This window comes from Eucyclogobius newberryi, unplaced genomic scaffold (assembly GCF_026437365.1).
Source record: "Eucyclogobius newberryi isolate DKJ021-1_F unplaced genomic scaffold, fEucNew1.0.hap1 SCAF_374, whole genome shotgun sequence".
Classification (NCBI taxonomy): domain Eukaryota; kingdom Metazoa; phylum Chordata; class Actinopteri; order Gobiiformes; family Gobiidae; genus Eucyclogobius; species Eucyclogobius newberryi.
Genome location: NW_027316028.1, coordinates 42,426 through 52,330, shown reverse-complemented (window position 1 = coordinate 52,330; position 9,905 = coordinate 42,426).

Sequence of the window (9,905 nt, the reverse complement as noted above, 5' to 3'; positions counted from 1 at the left end):
CCTCTGCAGTAGAATGTTGTGGTCACTGGTGTCAAACGCTGCGCTGAGGTCCAACAGAACCAGGATTGAGACCAGTCCATCGTCAGCGGCTAATAACAAATCATTTGTGACTTTAACTAGTGCAGTTTCAGTGCTGTGGTGGGCTCTGAACCCTGACTGGAAAACTTCAAATAAGTTATTGTCCTGCAGGTGGCGACAAAGCTGTTTTACTACAACTTTTTCAAGGATTTTAGAGACGAAGGGAAGATTTGAAATAGGTCTGTAGTTTACCAATAGGTCGGGATCTAGATTAGGCTTTTTCAGAAGAGGTTTAATGACTGCATGTTTGAAGGACTGTGGAACATAGCCACTTTCGAGTGAAGTATTTATTATATTAAGAATAGGGTCTATAATTAGGGGAAGAATGTCTTTGAGGAGTCTGCTTGGAATGGGGTCTAGGACACAAGTTGAGCTTTTAGAGGACATAATGGCTGAAGTTATCTCTGCTTGATCAACAGCTGTGAACCTTTCTAGGTTTACAGGTGGATTTATATGGGACGTTAGATTTACAGCTTGGGCTAGTTCAGGGCTAATAGCGGGGGTAATTTCATCTAATTTATCTCTGATTGTTTTTATTTTATTATTAAAAAATAGGAGGAAATCATCAGAGCTAAGTGTAGCTGGGATTGAGGGCTCTACTGCACTGTGACAGTTTGTTAGCCTAGCTACAGTGCTGAAAAGGAATTTAGTGTTACTTTTGTTGACTTCTATTAGATTTGAATAATATCTGGTTTGGGCCTTACGCAGAGCCTGCTTATAGGACAGCAGGCAACTTTTCCATGCTTTTAGGAATTCTTCGGTGTGAGAGCGACGAAATAATCCCTCTAACTTTCTAACTCTTTGTTTATGTGAACGCAGTTCTTGGTTGTACCATGGGGAGGCGCGCTTTGGCCTAATGACCTTCTGTTTTAACGGCGCGACAACGTCAAGAGCAGACTTCAGAGAATTCATGGTCAAGTCGACACATTGATCACTTAAACTGGGACTAAAACTGTTCTCAGCAGGATCACGTGACATGTCACTGAATATTGGCTCTATTATTTCTTTGAATTTTGAGATAGATTTTTCAGATATTGTCCTTTTCATTATAACTTTATTTTGTGGGACTGGATGATCTTTAAGAATAAACTGAAAGGTAATTAGGAAATGATCTGACAATATAGGGTTTTGAGGGAGGACACTGAGGTCACTAATCTCTGTTCCATACGTTAGGACAAGATCCAGAGTGTTCTTGTGAGTGTGAGTCGGTTTATTTACATTCTGAGTGAAACCAATGCTGTCTAACAAGGCGCTGAAGGCTCATACTAACAGAACTGACCCAATTTCACAGGGAAACAGCAGAGCGGACAAGGCAGCCAAGGCCGCATCTTATCTCTGCAGACAAGAGCAAAATGAATGTTTTGTGTTTAATAACACTTCTCTTCCAGAGTCCTTATCAGCCATGCATGAATTTTCCACGTCAGAGGAAATCTCTGTGTGGAAGAAGGCGGGGGCTGAGAAGTGTGATGGCATTTGGGTTGGGCCTAACAAAAAAACCTGTTTACCTAAACATTTTTTCAGGCAGATGGCGCTGATCTCACATGGACGGGACCATGCGTCAAAAGGGGGGATGGTGACGGCTGTGGGACAGAATTGGTTCACGAAAGGTTTTACCTTTTATGCCCAAAAATTTTGTCAATCTTGTGCTATCTGTTTAAACAATAATCCAGGTAGAGCAAGACAAATTCCACAGGCGGCACACCCACCGCCAGAAAGACCTTTTGGGCATATGCAAATGGATTTCATTGAGCTTAATAGCAATAGCAATAGCAAGAAATTCTGTTTAGTGTTTGTTGACATCTGGTCACGTTATGTCGAGGCGTTTCCTTGTAAACATGCCTCCAGCAACGCAGTGGTTAAAGCTCTGATTACAGAGATTGTGCCACGCTGGGGCGTTCCTGAAAAAATTTCAAGTGACAATGGCAGCCACTTTGTTGCAAAAAAGTGATAGAGGAGGTGGGTCAATTTCTGGGCATCGATCTCCGAAAACATACTTCTTATCACCCAGAATCTTGTGGTCTCGCCGAGAGATGTAACGGGACACTCAAAACAAAACTGACCAAAATATGTGAGCAAACTGGACTCTCCTGGGTTAAGGCACTGCCACTGGCGTTGATGTACATGAGAATGCGGGTACAGGCAAGATGTAACATGAGTCCATTTGAAATCCTGTTTGCTCGCCCGCCTAACATAGGCCTCGACCCACCTCCGCCACGAGATCTGCCCGATTCCTCCCTGTGTGACGACTCAGTGCTAGCTTACTGTAAAGAATTGGATGACCTGTTGTCCTCAATTTCTGCACAGGTGAAAGCCGCTCTCCCAAAGGCAGCAGAAGCTGTCCTCCACAACTTCAAACCAGGTGACTGGATCTTGATCCGAGAGCCGAGGAGGAAAAGGTGGTGTTCCAAAAGGTGGATTGGCCCGGTCCAGGTCCTCCTCATCACTCACACCGCAGTGAAAGTCGCAGAACGGGGCACCTGGGTTCACGCATCTCACTGCCGAGCCATCTTCAGCACACCTGCGGAGATCAACGACAACGCGGGTGTCGGTCCACTCGTGGGTCAGACACAAGGGGCAACCACTGAGGACGTCGTGGGACCTTTTTGTAACGATCTCAAGTTCGAGAAAGTCGGGTTCCGAGCAGGTCGTAAACCTCGAAAGGCACCAGAGCCCACTGATCGAGTGCTCCGAGCATGGGGCACGTTGCCAAAACCCGGCGCGGTTTAAAGCTCCACGTTCTTTTGCATCGTCTGGTAATATCTACACAAATACTGTCTTCATCATCTTCATGATTCCTGAGGCTCACCCGGCTCCTCCTGGGGGGAGGAGTCCCCCGGAGCGTCAGAGCTCTAAATGGTATCTGACCGACAGAAAGGTCGAGCTCAACATCAGGTTGCTGAACTATAGAATAATGATTTATGCACTGGGTCTGTCAATAGTTCTGGCGTTGGGAATAATATGGTTTATCACTCTGCCGAGCTGGATGTGGCCCCACAGAGAAAACAGAGTAGACCGTAACACTCGTACACTGCACTATGACGACACATCCAAGATCGAGTCTCTCACAGACACTTATAACCATTTCACCGTCTATACACTAAACTATTGGTATCGATATGCTAAATATGTAGCCGACTGTCACAAGCGGAGAGATTGTTATGTATGTACACACATGCCCATGGCAACCAACTCTCCACACGTGCTCCCTCTCCCTGGGCCTAATTTATCCAACATGTTACCTGGCACTCTAATTTCTAGAGATAATGTTAAACTTCTGAGTAGGATAGTTTGGTCTGCGTGGAGAGCGGTGATTCCTCTTCTCCCACGCAAGATTAAGTTCCGACCTCAGATTCACATCAGAGCTCCTAAAAATGTAAAACTAGGGCCGCTTTTTGGACCAGTCCAAATTCGACCTGGCTCTAAATTTACATGCTTTGCACAGACGATTGCATCCACCTTATCTATCGGTCCAGGATCTGAACTCAAACCACTCCATGTAGGGCAAATCCCTGATTTATATTGTTCCACAGTGTATGTCCCGTGCACTTATCTGGTGAACAACACCCACTTGAGCACCCGCTTGAATAATTCTTAGGCGGGCCCCAAAACCACATGTGCACCTTACTACACTGTTCCAGACATTTTAGGGACCGTTCCAAAAGAGGAGTACATGTTTCTTTGTGGATATTACATGTATGAATGTCTCCCGGCGGGACGGGTGGGCCGATGCGCAGCTGTGATTCCTTCAGATCATTCATACATAATATCCAGCATACCACATCACACACCCAGGACACAAAGAGATCTGGCATCTCATGACGCTGTTTGGGGGTCTGACGTGCCAGATGACCATAAAATTTGGACAACGGGGGAAAAAGGTCCTATTTGTATTGTTCCCAAGTGTGGGAGTGGATAACATTAGCTACTTTCGAGGCAGAGAGAGAGGAGATGCAGGCACTTCGCGCAGTAGCACTTCAAAATCGTATTGTGCTGGATCAGATAACGGCCTCCAGTGGGGGGTGTGCGCTTTACTAAAAGGGAGCTGCTGTACCTACATTCCTGCTAATGATGAGGATGGGGGTGCGATCCAACAGGGACTCGCAAACTTGACCAAACTCCGTAATCTCATGGAATCTGAAACTGTCACTGCCACTCACCCTTTTCTGTGTTAGGATGGGCTCTTACTTCCTGGCGTGACGTGCTCATAAATTTTGGCATTATTGTAGGGGTAATCTTGATTCTGTTTTCTTGTGTTCTCCCATGTTTGTTCAAAGTGATTGGTAAAATGGTTTCTGCTCACGATGTGTCTGTTCAGGTTCCAGGGCCAGATAGAGACGCGTCTAAGCAAGACACAGGCTACATTAGTGATTCAGATGATGATTTAATCATCAAGGGAATGAGACCTTAAGCCAGTAACGGTATAAACAAGAGCGGAGGCAAATAAAACTTTAACAGTTTTATTAATTTCTTTTAAACTGTTTTTGAAATCACTGATTCAAAGGGAAATTGTAATGACTTAAATTAAGACAAGAGATAGACTGAAATCTTTATTTTGATGAAATTAATCGAGCATTTTTTTTTCTCCAGAAGTCAGCATCAGCCTGTCCGTCCTGAGCCTCATTCACAGTGGAATTCCTCCAGGTTTCTACTTTTATCCCAAAGTGGTTTTGTAGTTTTCTCCTACTCAGGTTTTCTACTTTTATCCCAAAGAGGTTTGGTAGTTTTTTCCTGGCCGGTGGAGGGGGTCTCGGGACGGGGGAGCTGGGGTTAACTTTATTAATATTTTTTATTAATAATTTTATCTATTTAGTATTATTATTATTATTATTATTATTTTTATTATTATTTTATTAATAATTTCAAGGGTTCAATTTTATTAATTAGTGTTTTTAATCATTAAATTGGTCATTTTTATTATTATTTTTTTTGTGATAATTTATCTAATTATTGTTATTATTCATTTTTTGTTGTGTTATTAATTATTAATTAATATTTTCTCTGATTGGTAATTGATTGATGATATGATATTAAACAGGGGTTTAAGATAATCAAAAGAGTGGTATTGTAATGGCAGAAAATGGGTCATGTCATGTCATTCTAATGTTGTTTTAGGCCATGACTTGTCACGGAATTAATATCTTTGTTGTTCTCCTGTGCAGATGGGATAAGAATATGAGGTCCTGATTATACTGAATATCTACTGTCCGGCGCCTCTTAATCATCAATTAATGCGTCAGGACCGGATTCGGTGGAAATGGTCTTTGATTAAACCTCTGAAGAGATGGAACCGTCACAGACGTGATAGTCTGGTCTATCTCTTTTTGAGCTGATTTGGGTTGTGATTATGTTATGTTTGTTACCACCTATAAAAGGTGTACTTTGTAAATTGTAAAGTTAGGTAGGGACAGAACGAACTTGTCTTAGGGAGAGAGAGGGTGTTTATCCACTGTGCACGTGAATAAACTTCCACCTTTTGAGAGAGACCGAGAGACTCTGTTTCTGCTTCAAGTTATTGCCTGGTTACTCTTTACTTGATCATTGTTTACAGGAAACTGCCGTAACAACGCACATGCTTTGCACAGTGCGTTATCTTTGCTATAAGGATAACAAGCGTGATAAAAATATTCGACATGGCTGTTTAGGGAAGTCCGGTCGGTGAGTCGGCGAAATAATTGAAAAATAAAAGAATTCGACGTTTTTTCAACAAAATGCTGATAAAAATGTTTTAGTCGGCTAGTCGGTTGGGTTACGGCAAACAGACATATTATTTTGCTCAGCCTAATCAGAGTATTATATTCTGAACACTGAAGACATGACGACAAGATCCAAACTGACTGTTTTTGTTGAACCTTTTGTTATGTAAGATATTGATCCTTGATCATAAATCAGCACTCACTGTAAGAGCTGTGTTTGCTTTTTCCTCACTAATTCAATTCAAAGCCTGAATTTAATGATCTGATACCACAGTGCACTCATCTCATTTTAGAAATGTAACTGTATTCTGTGCAGTACACAGTCAGATGTATTTACGTAAAAGGGACATATTAATGAACATACAATGTAAATATGCCAGAATTATCCTATTGGCTACTTTCCATCTGTCGTCCCCGAGCAGGTCAGGACAGAAACCACATATAACACACACACACACACACACACACACACACACACACACACACACACACACGGACTGTGCTCAATATATCGATATCGTGATATATCGTGACGAACTTCTCGGCAATACGTGTACCTTTTCTAAACTTTTTATGCCCTATTTATTGTATTGTTGTAAAAAAATTATATACATCCACTTGCCGGATGTGCACAGACCGACACGCGCTGGACACGCGTTGATTCGAACTTTATTCGGCTGGATTATTGCTTTTTTTTCCCGTCGCCGCGATGTGTGCCGGACTCGTGCCCTTCCCCCGGCGGGTATACACAAAGGAACGGCTGATCTACCTATGCGGCGGCGCCGGAGCCGCTGCAGCCTTTTCCCGAGAAAAACACACCATCCCGGTGGAGATCCTAAGAAAGACACGGAGGGGCCGGCGAGCTGGTGCCAAGCTCTGGGAAAAGAAGCGCCGTTTCAGACCGCCGCTCCCAAAGATCGTCATGGGAAACGTGAGGTCGCTCCAGAATAATACAGCGGAGATGGCTAGTCTTATAAGGTACGAACGGGAATATAGAGACTCCAGCATCATTTTGCTCACAGAGACTTGGCTAACCCCAGAAGTGCCGGACCATATTATCGCTTTGGACTATTTTCACCTCCTTCGCGCAGACAGGACGAGGGAGAGCGGAAAGAAAAGAGGTGGAGGCTTGGCTTTGTTTGTTCATGAGAAGTGGTGCAGACCTAGTCACTGTAGAGTAAAGGAACAGCTGTGTAACAAAGACATTGAACTGTTAGCGGTTAGCATGAGGCCATATTATCTGCGCCGGGAGTTCTCACACGTTATTGTGGTAGCAGTGTACGAAGCCCCGTCTGCTAATGCTGAATATGCTTGTGAAACACTGCTCTGCTGCACCTGCAGGTCACAGACACAGCACCCACAGGCTCTCTTCCTCGTCTCTGGTGACTTTAACCACGCTTCTCCCTCTTCTGTTCTGCCACATACACCCAGTATGTCACCTGCCCCACCAGAAACAATAAAACACTGGACTTGTTTTTGCCAACACCAAGGAGGCTTATTCTTCTTCCCCTCTCCCTCCCCTGGGCAGCTCGGACCACAATCTTGTACATCTGAGGCCTGTGTATAAAACCATCGTGCACAGGCAGCCTGTGGTGCCCCGTGTGGTGAGGATGTGGTCTGCTGAGAGCGAGGAGGCTCTGAGGGACTGCTTCAGCACCACTGTCTGGACTGAGCTTTACGGCCATGGGGAGGACATCAACACCATCACAGAGTGCATCACGGACTACATCAATTTCTGTTTTGAGAACACTGTTCCAAACGGAGGGGGACCTACAGTGGGTGAATGAGCTAAATTCTCACTTCCTGAGATTTGATCAATCGCCCACCCCTCCCCCTGCACAGCTGCATGCTCCCTCTTCCACAGCTGGACAATGGCCTGCACCCGTTCCTCTTCACACCTCCGCCTCAGCCCATCTGCTCCCCACTTCACCTGGACTCACCCATCCCCCCAGCAGATAGTCCCCCTGCCATCCACTGACTGTCACAGCAGAACAGGTGAGGAGAGAGCTGAAGAGGATTAAAGTGAGGAAGGCAGCAGGACCTGACGGTATCAGCCCCAGGCTCCTTAAGTCCTGCGCAGATGAACTGTGTGGAGTTATGGAGCATGTCTTCAACATGAGCCTGAAGTTGAGGTGGTACCACAGGTCTGAAGACCTCCTGTCTGGTACCTGTGCCCAAGACACCGCTCACCAAAGACCTCAACAGCTTCAGGCCGGTGGCTCTCAGTCACATCTGATGAAGACACTGGAGCTGGTCCTGGACCACCTCCGCTCCACCGTGAGCTCAGCCATGGACCCGCTGCAGTTTGCATATCGGCCTGGCATTGGAGTGGAGGACGCCGTCATCTCCCTGCTGCACCGCTCTCTCTCTCACCTGGAGAAGCCTAGCAGCTCTGTGAGGATCCTGTTCTTTCATCTCTCCAGCGCCTTCAACACCATCAGCTCCTGAGGGACAAGCTGGAGACGGCTGGAGTGGAGTACAACCTGCAGAGTGGATCCTGGACTACCTCACAGACCGACCCCAGTTTGTGAGAGCCCGGGACTGTGTGTCTGACACTCGGACCTGCAGTGTGGGGACCTGCAGTGTGGGGGACCTGCAGTGTGGGGGCGCCCCAGGGCACCCTTTCTCTTCACCCTTTACACTGCAGACTTCAGACATGACACGGACAGCTGTGTCCTGCAGAAGTTCTCTGACGACTCTGCCATCATCGGACTCATCACGGACGACGATGATGTGGAGGACAGAGGACTGGCGCAGGACTTTGTGGACTGGTGTCAGCCGAACCACCTCCTCATCAACGCGGGAAAGACAAAGGAGATGGTGGTGGATTTCCACAGATGCCACCCCACGCCCCCCTCACCAGTGAACATCCAGGGACGGGACATTGAGAGAGTGACTCATACAAGTACCTGGTGTTCATCTGAACCACAAACTGGACTGGACTCATAACACAGACGCACTGTACAGGAAGAGCCAGAGTCGGCTCCTGAGGAGACTCAGGTCTTTTGGAGTGACAGGACCACTCCTGACAGGGCCACTCCTGACAGGGCCACTCCTGAAGACCTTCTCTGACTCTGTGGTGGCATCAGCTCCTGTAGGTGTGGCCTGCTGGAGCAGCAGCATCAGAGAGAGAGAGGAAGAGGCTGGACAAAGCTCCGTCCTGGGCTGTGCTCTGGACTCGGTGCAGGAGGTGGGGGACAGAAGGGTCCTGGCTAAACTCACATCTATGCTGGACCATGAGTGTCGCCCCCTGCAGGACACTCTGTCCCCTGCAGGACACTCTGTCCACTCTGGAGAGCAGCTTCAGTGAGAGACTGATCCACCCTCGCTGTGTGAAGGAGACGTTTCACAGGTCTTTCTTTCTGCTGCTGTCAGACTCTACAACAAACACTTTTAGCCCTGAACACGTGTCACTATACTGTCATACCCATGTGCAATACTGTCATATTCATACGCAATAATGTCATATTCATGTGCAATACTCATACGCAATAATGTCACATTCATGTGCATGTAACTGCTGTAAATAAGAGTGATTACTTGTTCTTTTACTTCTGTATCTATTTGCGTTGCAACCCCGAAATTTCTCCATTGTGTGGACAAATAAAGGCTATCTTATCTTATCTTCAATAGCTTAAGGTGGGAGGGGCTCTGCGGACATTGTGAGCATTTGGTTTTTACCCGTTGGTCACAGCGGCTGCAGGATGGAAAACCCTGTGTTTACTGTGTGTTTAAGCGAACAATAAACCAACTTAAGCTTTTCTTTGTCACATTTGATTATTTAACTGCGTAGACCAGAGCTTAACCCTGGACACTGCCTCGTGGCCTTTTGATTTGTTTGGTTTAAGTCAGTTTAATATGGTTTTCTGGACAAATCGCCACTACAATGGGTTTGTCGCCGAGTTCCTCATCAGAGATTAGGACCATTTTATTTGTCTGAGTTTAGCATTTGGTCACAGCTTTCGTTATCACTCATTTAAGACGAATCTCTTGATTTCATTTTGCATTATGTATTAATGATATTTATAATGTATAGCGTATAGTTGGTAAAAGAAAAGCACTGAAAACATGTTTTTAGCTCGCCTGCTGATGCTGTCAAAGGGAAATGGCAAAACTCTGATTAAATTGAACCAA